At 46.6% G+C, this 12038-nt stretch overlaps 1 pseudogene; it reads left to right on the plus strand.

Annotated features, from left to right (window-relative positions):
* Nucleotides 1-11345: 11345 nt before the first annotated feature.
* Nucleotides 11346-11794, plus strand: LOC146821546 (eukaryotic translation initiation factor 4E-binding protein 1 pseudogene; annotated as a pseudogene).
* Nucleotides 11795-12038: the final 244 nt, after the last annotated feature.

Here is a 12038-nt window from a genome sequence, read left to right on the forward strand (position 1 = left end):
TACACCATTTCAAAGGGGTGGCCCAAAACTGAGGTGCAAAATTATAGGTAGGTGCCATGGGGATAAATGGGAGACTGGGATGCCCCTGTAGGGCATTTGCAGAGGGGTCACCCTATGCAACAATTAGTGTTGGGGGTAATATTTAAACTTTCCAATTGAACCACCAAGTGACAAGGTCTACTATTCTATAGATACTATTTTATGGTACGAGGAGCCATATGGGTGAGATTTAATTAAAGGGGATGGTAGTAAGGCCCTGACTCCGCATGAGAATTTTGTGGATTTTTGGGGAAACGAATAAAGATGTATGGAAATACAATATAGCAAATGGGGCTAATGTATACATGTTTACCCCAGGCAAAAGACTGCTCCACAAGATTGTATGAGGAAACAGGTCTGAGGGGTAACCCGAACAAACTGTAAGGAAGGCACAGTTCCCCTATGCTATTTCTTCAGCTTGGAAAACATTGGATCCAGTGGTTAACTATCAAGGTGAAAACAGGTTTACAAGCGTGAGAATAGTCATATGCTTTTTTACACCTTAAAGGCAAAAACATTTTTAGGGTAGACTTGGTAGAGAAATAAAAATATGTGAAATCACTCTTTTCCACTTTCAGAAATCACCCCAACATTAGGGCAATTTTTTGATTGATTGCATGTTCAATGAAGAAGAATTCCTATGGGGACATTAGAACTAAAATACAGGTCCCAGGTAGGAAATCTGAATCCTTCATCAACTGGTGAGTGTGGGATTGTGAATACCCTGGACGAATGGGTGACAACATCAAGCAATCAATCAGGGGGTTTATAGAGCGTGCTACTCACCCGTGAGGGTCTCAAGGCGCTGGGGGGGGCAGCTCCTACTCAGTCGAAGAGCAGGGTCTTGAGGTCCTTTCTGAAGGCGTGCAGGTTCAGGGAGCGCCTGGTGCTGATTGGGAGTTTGTTCCAGGTCTTGGCTGCGATGTAGGAGAACGCCCTTCCTCCTGCTCTGCGGATGCGGATGCGGGGGACCTCTGCTAGGGCGAGGTCAGCAGACCGGAGATTCCTTTTCGGTGTGTGGAAACAGACTCTTTCATTGAGATATTTGGGTCCGATGTTAAGGAGGGCTTTGTAGGTGTGTGTGAAAAGCTTGACGGTTATTCTCTTCTCGACGGGGAGCCAGTGTATGCATGCATGGTTAGTTGGGTGATAAGGGCCTCCTATAAAATGATAGTGGACATTAATCTCTATATGCCACAGATTGTGTTGTTGAAATGCAGGATACACGGTTATGATAGCGGTACATATAAGGATAAATGGATAGGACCACTTCAGTATGTGAAACACAGAGGGGGCGGCTTGACTCTTTAAATATTTGGAAAGATTGTTTACTTGATGAATTCCAGTAGAGAAAGGTTTTAAATATTTGGATTGTTCTTCTGCAGATTTTTATGGTATGGGGGAGATGTGACATATTTGTTCTGAAGAAGGTGTTAAAATGTTATAAGATCCACTGAAACGCATTGACGAAGTTAACAAGACTGAATCTGTGTACATTTTGGACTTGATAAAACAAGTACCATGGATGATGTTGATCAGATCAGATACACTGAACAGACCAATGGTTTTGTGTATTTTGTTTCTCCATGTGTTTGTTTTACGATTTAGTTTGTGTTCTATTGTACAAATTTATTTGTGCCGTACAGTGAGGAGAATATCTCATCACCACATAAAATTTATAAATAGTAACTATTTTTAACTGTTTTAAAATTTTGGGGAATGGTACACTTATTATTTTTACTGTTATACTACCAATGGATACATTGTATGTATTTTTAGCTTGTAAATAAAAAGATACTTGAGAATACATAAGTGGGGTCCAATGTCTCTTTATACTGCAGTGGCACTTAGGTTTAAACCATTAGACCATATATTATGCTAGTGTTTTAATTCTGGTTTCAGAGTGGCTGCAGAGTGTATATATGGGTTTTGGTGTTTCCCAGGGGGAGATCCGATTTACCACTCTACTCTGCTCTATGCCAATGCACTCTACACCACTACACTCTATGTCTCTCTACTCTGCGTCACTCCACTCTACGCTACTGAACTCTACCCTGCACTGCTCCACTCTGCACCACGCCACTTTACTCTGCAATACTGCACTACCCGCCACTGAACTTTACACCACTCTCCTCTGCACCACTGCACTGTAATAGGAAATAGAATAGAGAGAAAATAGAGAGAAAAAGGGCAATTGTCCACTTTGCCATGCCTGAAAATTCCTCTGGTTGGCACGTGAGAGACTGCAGCAAACTTACCTGAGCAGAGTAGCAGCAGATTTGGGATGACAATGCTTAAGGGTAAATCTAGAATGGGGCCCCAAGAGTGTGCTGCCAGCCTGTCAATTCAATTCAATTCAATTCAATTAGCTTTATTCGGCAATTAAGTCATAAAAGCACATTTACAAACATTACATATAAATACACATAAATTACCTAAAAAGTTAAAATTGCAATTAAATTTGTAAATAGCCGACGAGCTTGAGTTAAAAATGAAAATTAAAAAGATAAACATGATGAATTGTTATATACAGAGGGTAGCTAGACGTTAGAATCACGCCCCAACTCTCCAGCTCTCAGCTTCAAGATATTTCACCGTGGTATATTTGCAAAATCAATGCTAGCTCAGAAGCAAGGAGCTGGCCGAAAGCCTCAGAGCTTTTGATCTTATACTCCAGGCCCACCCTAAGAATTTGGCCACTGCTATACATATTGGGGGAGTAGGATCGGTGCACAAAATGCGAAGAGCTATGGCATATCTTCTGGTACCCAGAAGCTTACACATTGGTTGTATCCATCTTTTACGGGGTACCACATACATAGGACAAAAAAATAAGACATGTCCGACATTTTCGCAAAAATCAATACATCTGTAGCACTTATCATTTTTGCTGCCTTGCTTCTCCCATCTAGAGATGAAATCGGCTGTGGGTAATGTGCCCACCCGTAACTGGAAATATAGCTTATGATCGGAGGTTTTTTCAATCATGTCCCAATAGTCCTCTAAATGGGGAAGAACTTTTAAGTCAAGAAAACGGGCTGTTAAATGGGCAGAAAGACCTTGGGTATATTCCAACTTATATACCCATTCCCAATACACATTTTTCAGGTTTTCTTTAGATGGGAATACAGAGTTTGCTGGGTTTTTCCAGAGATCCATCAGGCCTAGACTTCCCAGAGTAGATTTTATTCCTAGCAGCCATGGTATTTTTTGGGACCTGTCAGATTCTATAATATCCATAAAGCCACTCCTATAATGGGTTAGTTCGTCAGTGCACCAGAGACGACGCCAGTATAGTATTGGGCGTAACCTCGCCAGGTGCTCCAGAGGTTTCTTGCCCAAGTCCAATAATAGCGGCCGTAGTGGTGTACTTGAAGGAAGGTTTGTGACTTTACGCAAAAAAGCGTTTTCTAGAACTTTCAGGTTATTCAGGTTGCTAAAGCCCCAGAGCTCAGCCCCATATAGGCATGAGCCCAGGACCATAGTTCCATAAATTTCTAGAGTTGGAGAGATTGGTCTGGTAAGTGAAGTTTTGAATCTAGCCAGAAGTGCCCCTGCTTTTTGTTTATGTTGTAAGCCAGCACGATCTAGTTGACAACCCCATCGCATATCTTTTTGCAAAGTTATCCCTAGATATGTAAATGATGACACTTCCTCCAAGGGAAGCTTGTTCATGTATATTTTCCCTCTAAAGGTTTTTGATCCATTAAAGGACATGAACTTTGTCTTCCCCGTGTTTACCTCCAGGCCCCTCTCAATGCAAAATTCTTCAAAAAGCCCAACGGCCTTCTGCAGACCGCTAGGGGTCTTAGAGATTATCAGCGTGTCATCCGCGAACATGAGGATAGGGATACGCACTCCTGCCAAAAACGGCGCATCAGTGGGGGTCCGGGAGAGCCAGCCGGCCACCCCGTTGACGAAGAGCGAGAACAGGGTTGGCGCCAAAACGCACCCCTGTCTCACTCCCCTGTCAACCGGGAAGTCGACAGTCACCTCGCCCGGACCACCCCAGCGCACCCTGGCAGCGTTACCCTCATGTAAGCGGATAATCACGGTGAGAAGTTCGGGTGCAATTCCCAATTCCTTCAGGACCTGCCAAAGATTGCTTCTTGGGACCAGGTCAAATGCAGCTTTTAAGTCCACAAAGACCGCATAGAGGGCGCCCTTCCCCAAGACCACCGTCTTCCAGTATAGGTTAACAAAACGGAAGACTTGGTCAATTGTACTCGTCCGGGAGCGGAACCCTGCCTGGATTGGACTTAAGATGTCGTAGTCATCCATCCAAGTTTGGATTAAGTAAAGAAGCATGCGGCCTACGATCTTTTGGACCGAATCAATCAAACTGATTGGTCTGTAGTTACTTGGGATTGTTTTGTCTCCTTTTTTAAATACAGGGACAATTTCAGCGCCCTTCCACGAGGGCGGGATTTCTGCTCCCTGGACAATAGCATTTGCAAGTCGCAAGATATAGATGGACCAGAGGCTTCTATCATCAGTAAACACGTCAGCAGGGATGCCGTCCATTCCGGGGGCCTTGCCCCGGACAACTCCATCTAGTGCTCTATTCACATCCTTCAGTGTAAATATGGCCTTTTTGTAGAATACATAAGGAAAGATGTCAGTAGAGATGTTTTGGGTGGGCGCGGCGTATTGGGGTTTGAAGTGCTCTATCCAAGCGTTCTGCGGTACGCTATTTTGTGGTTTCTCTGATGTACCACCCCTACCCCATTTATAAGTGTCCCAGAAAACTTTACTATTCTTACTTTTTGAGGCCTCAAGGAGGTCCTTCCAAAAGTCGTTTTCCCAAGTTACCTTTGCCTCTTTAAGAGTTTTCCCATATATGGATCTGGCAAGTCTTACAGAAGTTGGGTCTTTCTGTTTTAGTGCACTACCTAGTTCATCCCGGGCTTTTCTGCACTTATCGTTGTACCAGCCCACTTTTCTTTGGGGCTTGGAACTCCTTCTGTGGGCAGGTTTGAGGAAATATTGCCGTAGGCCCGCAAAAAGCCTAACGTGAATTTCCACTATACGTTGGTGGGAGTCCTGGCCCTCGGTCAATAATCCCGGTTCTTCTAGTGCAGTAGCGACTTCTTCTTTTATCGCTAGTACAACCTCTGGGTCATCAGCAACCCGTTCCCATTTTAGATGGCGCATGTCGTTAGACAGGTGGTGCTCTGGCTCGTGGGTAATTTGAGGCTTTTCGACAGCGCCAAGTAAAGATGAGTTAAATGATGAAACTAGTGGGTGGTGGTCGCTCTCGATTCTATGAACTACCTCCATGTCTATAAAATAGGGCCAGAGTTTAGCGTGGATCAGTAAATAATCAATTCTACTTGCCCTGCGGCCATTGTCAAAGGTGTTTGAGCCACATTTATCAGACGGGCTCCTTCCGTTAACTGCTCTCAGATGGCTCCCTAGACATAATCCGCTTAGCTGGATTGCTGCCTCGGACCACCTTTTTACCGGAGCAATTTCGAGGGATGGAATTCCCCAGCTTGCGTCTTCTTCAGCAGTAAGCTGGGATATTTCGTGGTCCAGGGGCTCAAATGAGGCGTTAAAGTCGCCGGCTATGATAGGTAAGTGGTTTGAGGGCAAAGATTCAATTAGTACTTCCAGTTGTTGTACTACCGGAGACTTTTTTCCCCCCGGCTGACCTCGTGCATAAACATTAAAAATATCGAGGTTTAGCCCGCCCGTTAAAGCAATCTTTATGGATAGGATGTCATCGCTAATGACAGAGTTCTGAGTGACTCGACATCCTAAGTTTTGTTTAATCCATATAGTAAGACCTCCTGATGGACGACCTCTGCCTCTTTTTAGGGCTGGGATATTATAATTTAGAAAACCACTGCAAAACAGGGGATCTATCAGCCAGGTCTCTTGGAAGAGACACAAATCAAATTTTGATATGAAGCCCAGCCAATCAGGGTCTACAATTTTTTGACCTAGGCCTGCTATGTTCCAGGATATTATTGATAGTTGTCCATTTACAGACTGTCCGTCCATATGGAGTCTTGGGGTCCTTTGTGTTTGGCTAGAGCTATCCTTTGCTGGAGGAATCAATATGTTGGTACTACTGGTACTCACATTAGTAGAAATTTCGACCTCGACATTACCAGTCATACCAGATGCCGCTGTAGCGGGACTCTTTGGAGCTACAGCTCTTGGTAGCCGGTATGTTTCCACCAGCTGGCACAGGGTCGATAATTTTTTATTAGTGATATCTATGCCTGCATTGTCGTCCTCAGTTGGAATAGGACTGGCTGACCATTTTCCTACATGGGTTACATCTACAATGCGTGGGTGTTTCCTCGGCCTAGGAGAGGTTGATCGTCAATCACAATCTTCCAGGCCAGAGGACCTAATACCATCAGACTGTACGTTTGGGCAACTGTTATTCCTAGACCATGTACCAGTGTCTCTGTCGCCGGAATCAACTGAGTTGGGCTGATGTTGGTTACCATAAAAGAAGGACAGATGCAGGGAGAGAATAGGAGAACTGGGGTTTGGGTTCGACCAACGGCAAACATGCTCAACTGCCCTACGCTCTCTAAAGTTGATAATTACACAATCTCCTTCTATGTTTTTCTTTTTTGAGCCCACCCAGTCGACTCGGCGTACAAAGAGAATTTCTGTTGATACATTCTGGGGTAAGGGGCGATTGCGGTTTAACCAATACACACACTTGTTCTTCAAATCCCTGTAGTCTTCCCTAGTGTGTAAACCCAGGGGTTTAACTCCTGCCAATATTACCACGTAGGGACTTGACTCAGGGGGGAGGTGTATGTTTGGGTGTTTCCTTGTGGCTACTAGACTATTACCTTCCCTATCTACTTCTTTCGTCACCTGGCTACTAGTGGTTATCACTAATGGATTTCCCCCGCTCTCCGGGTTGCCTCCATGGGGGATATGCATTGTGTTCCCAGTTACCTTTTCGGGCGGGTTAATTTTAGCAGCGGTTGGGATAGGGATGGATGCAGTGTCAGTAGTTGGGACAGTAATGGTTGGAGGATTCACAGTAGATTTTTCACACCCCCGGCAGTTGGTGACATATTTCTGCCGGGACTGTGATGAGGAACACATCAGCTCCAAGCAAGTCAGTCTATTTTCTATACTATCCAACCTATCATAAATCGGTTGGCAAGTTTTGAAGAAGATTGACTCCAGTTTTCCCCAGAAATCTTCGCCCGGGTTTTGTAGATCCTTAGGCGGGGTCAGGGTAGGCAACATTTGTGCAATCTCCGTCCCACTAGCTGAAGTTACTCCTTTGGGATCAGGAGTGATCGCATGTGTGGCCCCAAGGCTGATTCTTCTAGACTTCGCTATATGTCCAGCATTTGGCGGTTCGTTTCGCTTTCTTTTGGGTTTCAGAGTTTTCAGAGTTTTCGAGCTTTCTTTACTTGTTGAAATGGGTACTTTAGCCTTTGAGATCGTGGCAGACCTAGTCTTTACACTTTCCGACACACCAATGGTTTGTGTTAGATTTGAGGAGCCCTTCTTGGATCTGGTGTTAAGATTAGCTCCCTCAGAGACTGGGATACAGTACACTGGTGAATCGTTGCAGGGGGAGTTAGTTCCAGGGGCATCCAACACAAGGCATACGTCACCGGTATCAGCTCCTGATTCCATAGTACGAACAGGAGAACGTATTTGTGACAGATAGCCCAGCGAGGAACGTTTGTTATTAAGGGAACCCAGCGACAGGCGCTTCTCAGTGAGGTCAATTTCCCTATCCAAGATGGAAGAAGCTCTTACCAAGAATTGGTCAAGTGTACCTACAAGGGACTTCCGTCCTGTGGCTGGAGCAGTAGACATCATTCAGGGGGGTTAATTAACTCCTTGCATACAGACACAATTGACCAACAAGTACTCAGGGCGCCAAATCCGATTTATAAAATAATATAGAACATTGGGGGGGCTCAGCCCTCTAAATTCAGAAACAATGTCAGCATGCACCTTTCAGGTATCAAATAGTATTTAGCAGTCACAGACCTTTTGATGAGGCTCAACGAGGGAGGGCCCGGCCCGGCCTTACACGGTCTCCAACGGGCACAAACGGGCCCGCCCTTGGCCCGGGCTTCGCCCGGGCGCCGCCCGCGCGCGTCCCGCGCTGCGGGGGCACCTGGCAGGCTTAAAGCCGGTTCGGCGGCAGCCGCGTAGCGTCACTGGCGTGCGCGGCCGCCGAGGATGATGGGATATGTAGGCCGTTCCCCTCACGGCGGCGTTCAATCCACGATTGCCCCGATGTTTTCCTCTTTTCTCCGAGCCCCAGCAAGCCGTTCCCCTCACGGCGGAAGCTAGCGAAGGATCAGGTTCAGTGCAGCGTCCCGCGCTGCGGGGGCACCTGGCAGGCTTAAAGCCGGTTCGGCGGCAGCCGCGTAGCGTCACTGGCGTGCGCGGCCGCCGAGGATGATGGGATATGTAGGCCGTTCCCCTCACGGCGGCGTTCAATCCACGATTGCCCCGATGTTTTCCTCTTTACTCCGAGCCCCAGCAAGCCGTTCCCCTCACGGCGGAAGCTAGCGAAGGATCAGGTTCAGTGCAGCCTGTCACATTTTCTGCTTTCACTGGCGTTGCATGTCCTGCAATTGGTACACTAAGGGCCTTATTACGATCTTCCCAACCAAATCGGTTTGGAAATGGTTTCTGACCCACTCGGATTGGGAGAGTCCGACCGACCGAGTACGATTCATCTGGATGCTTCCAGATACGATTTGGTTGGACTCCCATTGACTTCGATGGGAGCATATGTTTCTAACCGCATCGTAATCGGGCCCTCGGTTGGGAAAACACCTTCCCGAACCGATTCGGAAGGAGCAAATGCCGTTAGGAGGCCTTCTTAACCACATCATAATCAGGCCCTAGGTGAGACTGCTTTCCTAACCGCATTGTAATCGGGCCCTAAGTGACAGCAGGTGGTAATTGGTCATTGACTCGACTTCTCACCCTGCTCCAATCCAAAGGTGCAGTGCAAAATTTACACAAACTCTGCATGCATCACGGACCAGTTTGAATTGTGCCCCTAACTTGGAAACCTCAAGCTGGTAGTTATCTGAGTAAAACGTGTGGGGTCGAGATCACCGACTGAACAATTGAGCAACATCCCACCTTACTTTATCCTAGCCAGCAGGGTTGGTGGTTACAGTAATTGGTGACCGACCCAAAGTCTCCTACTTAATGCTGTTTAGAAGTTTTGGAGTTTACACTATCCTTACAGCCCTGTTTGTTCTCTGCACCTCTTTGCATCTTGAAAACAGTCTAGGGACCAGGGTGGCCCTGGGACATCTGCACCCTAGAGGCTCAGACCTAGCCTTATGCCAGACTGTCCAGGCATGGGCTCATGATGTTCCTGTACAAATATTCATGAGACCTCGGTTTATGAATGGGCCTCCTAATGGAGATCCTCTTTTAACATCACCCATGCCAAGAGTGCAGTGGTGGGACCTCTTGGGACGGGAATGTCACTGGTATGTTAAACAAGCATCAGACCCTGCCCTGAGTGCCTGAATGCACGCAAAACTGGTATCCTGACTTTTGTTTGGGTCTGCAATCATACTAATCTAGTGTTTGCGCAGATACCGAGGGCTGTCTATGGTAACTCAAAGACAGGACCTGTTCTGTGACCTAAAGGAGCATACACAATGTGCCCTCATGAACAAAGGACTACCTTTCATGTCTTGTGGTAGTCACATAAAGCATTAGTGGCAGTGTACCAGGTTTATGTGAATCATTAGGGTGACCAGATCTTTCCTCTGTGCCAAAGGATAGTGTGACCTACTGACCTCTCTCATGTAAAGTTCTACTTACATGTGAGCCCTAGATCCTTGCGCTGACATTCCCTGTGTGTGTGTTTGTGTCAACTGAATGTATGCACAGTGGGTCTGTAGCACGTGTGTGATAGTAAGGTTCTGTGTGAGTTCAAAGTGTGATTAGAGGGACCAGTGGGATCCATTTTAGATGGGCCCTCTTGTAGCCAGGCACAAAATGGGGGGTGGATACATCTTCTCCAGACATTGGAAGTGTATTGGATGCATCCCCAAAGGTGGAAGCTAGAAATCCAAACACTGAAGAGAAGGAGGATAGTGACAAGGCTGCCTTTAGAAATTCAAATAAATACTTGTTAGCAGAGGTCTGCTGATTAGTTCTTTCTCAACACTACCATTTAGTATACGGTAGGGTTGAGGGGTGAGACTGCAGTATCTATTGTCAAAGGGGAAAAAGTTTCCAGGCAGGACCTGTCCTTTTGTCTCTCATTACTACTTCAGAAGGGCTGACGACAGCCAGATGCACAAAAATCACTCTTTATTGTCCCATTAATTTAGATACTCCTGCTTCGAGACAGCTTCATTGCTACCTGCTGAGAGAGCAGTTATGTTGCAGATAGGTTGTGTATGACAGACAGATAGAAATGGTATATGAAGAAGATCCAACCCAAGCTGGTTATGAAACCTTAAAATATTGGCTCAACATACTTTGTCTGGAAAACCCAAACTATACCACTTTGTTCCAGTTTCAAGTTCTTCATGACCAAGGAAGGTTGTGTCCCACAGAGTACTCAGAGAACTGCTTGGTGACTGGGGCAGGTGTCTGAGTGATGGCAGTCTTCCAGAGGTGGGAAGTCTGCATTTCTTGATTGAAAGAGCTAAGAACCTGCCTAGCACCTAGCAGCCTATTGGCCTGCTGAGAGTGGCAAAGAGTGTGCTAGCCTGCAGGAGGGAATTCTGTCCAGGAGGAGAAGCCCAGCATGCTCTCAGTGTGAGCAACACCCAGAGGGAGCTGATTGAGAGAAGAAGTGAAGTCAGGAATGACCCATGTTGGGAAAGGTCCTCTGATCTCCAGAGCATTTCCCATTGTGAACTGCACGAAGACTGTCAATATGAAGCCAGGAGAGACCCATGTTGTGACGTGGCCCCTGGTCTCTGGAGCCATTCTTGTTGCAAACTGCACAAATACTTTCAAGGTGTAAGTATCAATGTGTAAACTGGCATGCCCCTGTGTTGCCAAGAGACTGATGCTGCAACTGGCCAATGATGGAGCTAAAGATTCCTCATTGCTGCCCATGTAAAAGTCCTGTTTGGCCTGAAGGCTGCAACTGCTAAAGACACACACACTGAAGCATTGGACGCCACACCAATGAATCTGCCTCTGTAGGAGTGGGTATGTAGAAAGAGGTCACCAAGGCCACCGAATCTGCATCTCCACTGAGCAGATAAAAGAAGGACTTAGCTGTCAACAGAGACTGAGCACGCGAGTCCTTCCTCTGTGTCTTTAGCCTCACGCAGAGCTGGTGCAACAGAGCCTGCTTCATGGTTTCCCCAGGCTGCAGCCAGAGCCGGGCCATCCCCACCCGGCGGGTGATGCTGATTGAGGGCACGCAGCTGCCGCATGACTACAGCAGCACCCCCATAGGCACGCTGTTCAGCACCACGCCTGGAGGCACAAGAATTATTTACGATCGCAAGTTTCTGATGGAGTGCCGCAATTCACCCGTTACCAAAACTCCACCCCGGGACCTTCCGAATATTCCAGGTGTCACCAGCCCAAGCACAGAGGAGCCCAAGCAGGAGGCGAACCACACCAACCACCATGAGGAAAAGCCGGCCAATGGTGAAGAAGCTCAGTTTGAGATGTACATCTAAAACTTGCCTTGACTGAACAAGTTATACTCCCAAAATCGGGCCCTGGCTTGTGGCCCCCGATGCCACATAATAAGCTTTTTAGAGTTAGCCCATGGTTTATATCTGAGTGATCTCGTTCACCACAAAGGGCAGACCTAAATAATCCTACTACCAACAGGGAATGGCCAAATACTGGGCCCAGGTTGAAGGAGTAGAGATGGAGTCGCATGTGTGTATATAGAGGAGTGTGCCCGCCACAGGCGAAGACCTATTGGGAGCTCTTGCAGTTTTGTTTTTTTTAATTATTATTATTATTATTTCAATTTTCTCAATCTTTGGTAATCAGTGAACAACAACAAAATAACTGAAATGGAAAGGGAG

Source organism: Triturus cristatus, chromosome 6 (genome assembly GCF_964204655.1).
Source record: "Triturus cristatus chromosome 6, aTriCri1.1, whole genome shotgun sequence".
NCBI lineage: Eukaryota > Metazoa > Chordata > Amphibia > Caudata > Salamandridae > Triturus > Triturus cristatus.